Raw genomic sequence first — 2896 nt, 5'->3', positions numbered from 1 at the left:
GCTTACCTGAAACCAACTGCGATGAGATGCTGTGTCCTGCGAGCTCAGTTCCAAACAAACACCGCGGAGATGAAATTCCGCCTTCAGTGGCGACTTCCGTATGTGGGCAGACATTCTATGGCACTGGGCCGACCCAAAGCCGACGTAACAGAGAGGTTTGATGAGCTGGGACAAAAGAGTATTAAATTTAAAGATATCCGCCCATGCGGCCGACGCTTGTCAGACGTCATAAATTCAGGGCCGATGTGTAGTCCTCAGGCCGACATCGGCCAGATGTATGTGTGCTATCTGGGTATATACTGTACACACACACACATATATATATATATATATATATACATACATATATGTATATGTATTTATTACACAGCTCTATTAAATGCTGTATTCTGAATGGTCAGTCGCGGCATTCAGAGGTCTGATATTACTGTGTAATGACCGTTGCTATGTAGCCCAGCGTTGCTAGGGACGCTGCCCTGACAAGGAGACTCAGCCGTTGCCGGCAGTTTTTTTTTCTCTCCTCCCGATTTATTTTATAAATAAATAAAAATCGTATAATTAATCAATATTGTGTCTCAAATTATTTATTTAACTGATAATTAGCCGTGTAATAAGCGGGATAATGTATAATGAGCTGGTGAATACTGGGAAAACGTCTCCCTTCAGGGGAATAGAACCTCTCCGCTATTCCCCTGTCTGGAGTTATTTTCCCAGTATTCACCGGGGATATATATATATATATATATATATATATATATATATATATATATATATATGCTCTAAGTGTAGCCTATATATATTTATGCAGTTTCAATCTATCTATCTATCTATCTATTTTCTTTCCTTGTTCAGGCACTATTTTTAACACTTCTACAACAGATCATTTGTTAGCCTATAATAATAGGATACTTGCAGCTTTATATCAAGGGGAACAAATTGTGTCCCATGAAATTGTTATATTATTTATACCTACTTATACCTACTTATTTCCACAGCAGTTGGGGTGCTGTGTGTTGTTGCCTGTTCCTGCCACAAGGTGGAGTCTGGGGTTTGTGAGTCAGTGCCATAATACCAGACTGTATAGAGATTTCATTTTTATTTTGAATAAAAAATAAATGTCACGTTTCCAGAGGATGGTTTCACTTCAGATTGATAGTAGACCACCTCAGAATGTCACACACTAAATTTCATTTGATTCTGATGTAGAATAAGAAAAAAAATAAGAGCCTTCTTAAAAAGTCAAATATGAGAAAACACCTCATATTTGACTTTTCTTATTTTAAAAAAGCTATTTTCTAGAAAATGCACTTACATTAATTCCACTGTCACTGTAGCTGCTTAATAATGAAGCCCGCTCTTCTGCAACTTCTCTTTCCTCTAGAGTTCCTCCAGACATTTCCCCACTACTTTCTGTTTAACATAGCCTATCTCACCAGAAAATGCTGGCAGCCGGGATATCTTTTCATTATTGTGTAACTGTTGTTTTCCCTCCAATTTTATTTTAATTCATGAACATGAATGTAAATAAATAAAAACAAATATACAAAGTTGTGAGTATGTTCAAGTTATAGATGGGATTTTAAGGCTTCATAAACATTCAAAGTTCTGATGGCTTTCATATTGGTCAGTTCATATTTTAACTGGTGTATATTGGGTCTCCTTTCCGTCCACTTGCTTTTGTGGATATGAAACTTTCCATCTAAAATACGATGTTTAAAAATAAAAGATGTCTTCTGTCCATATTGTTTTTCTCCAAATAAAAAGTAATGTCCTTTTTTTTCTTTTTTTTTAGCAAATTAATCTTAACCCCACAGAAAGAATCAAATTGTCAACATCAATCCAAAATAATTGAACATAAATACATTCATAAAATAAATGAACAATAGTTTCTGTGTCAGTTTGCAGAATACACAGGATTCAGACAGAAGGTCTGTACATTTTAAGAATTTCTTTTGTTGGATAAATGAAATGTATATCTTTAAAATAAACATCACCACCTTTATTACTGACTATATATTTTTTGTAGTAAGTCAAACCACTTTCCAGTTAAGGCCCGAACATACTCGGGCGGAACATACGCGGAACGGACTCCACGGAGGTCCGCGCGGACTCAAAGCGGACTTCCGCAAGGCCTGTGCGCGCAAAGCTCAGATTTTACGACCGCGCGGACTCCACTCCGCGCACCAGTGACTGCTCGGCATGTATTTTTCACATCGCGGGGATTTTTCACGGACATTTTTACAGGAAACTACAACGCGGAAGTGCGCTCGACTAAGGAAGCCCGAATGACTGCGGACATTCCTCGCGGAGTCCGTTCCGCTTATAGTACGCCCGAATATGTTCGGGCCTTTAATGTAACTGTATAACTGAGGTTGTCTGGAATCTGTCAATATCAGTGTGCTGTTGATTAAAAGCCGAATCTCTCAAAAAATACTTTGGTTGATCTGCTGTGTATTTATGATATGCAGCAAGTCACAAAGTGATATGAACTTTTTGATTTATACAATGGAGAGACAAGTCTGTGATAACAGTTAAATGGGAAATTAGTAAACCATAGGCTACTTTGCAGAATAAGTTTGATCTGTCCTCATAACGTGTGAAAATATTTGAGTAGCATCATCACAAAGCTGCTTCAGTTCTTCCTCCATTTGTTTCATATCTGTGCAAACGAGTTTATAAGTTATGTAAACAAGTAGGCTAGCCTGTGTAGGCAAATGTGCGTGCAGACGATTTCCGTTACGTTAATTCAATGCTGTATTTCTCAGCACTGGGATGTCGCTCCAACAAGCAACTCACAGCTATGGAAAGTTCAGCTCTTCTAGTTTCTTTCAATGTCCACCCTATCTTGCAGTGAAGGCTATTTCATGAGCAATTGCCCACATCAGCCTCATAGCGT

At 38.1% G+C, this 2896-nt stretch overlaps 1 protein-coding gene and 1 long non-coding RNA gene across 2 annotated transcripts in view; both read right to left on the bottom strand.

Annotated features, from left to right (window-relative positions):
* The window catches only part of LOC126395323 (LIM homeobox transcription factor 1-beta-like), a 202106-nt gene that overhangs the window by 54583 nt on the left and 144627 nt on the right, over positions 1-2896 (bottom strand). The gene's annotated exons all lie outside the window — the stretch shown is intronic.
* LOC126395349 (uncharacterized) overlaps positions 1-2896 on the bottom strand; it is a 20219-nt gene that overhangs the window by 14329 nt on the left and 2994 nt on the right. Inside the window, exon 2 of the long non-coding RNA XR_007570437.1 lies at positions 7-165. This is a non-coding gene — a long non-coding RNA (uncharacterized LOC126395349). The remainder of the gene's footprint in view (positions 1-6; positions 166-2896) is intronic.

The sequence above is a fragment of the Epinephelus moara genome, chromosome 9, assembly GCF_006386435.1.
Source record: "Epinephelus moara isolate mb chromosome 9, YSFRI_EMoa_1.0, whole genome shotgun sequence".
NCBI lineage: Eukaryota > Metazoa > Chordata > Actinopteri > Perciformes > Serranidae > Epinephelus > Epinephelus moara.
The sequence above is the reverse complement of the archived record's forward strand: the minus strand, read 5'-3'. Positions and strand labels throughout refer to the sequence as shown.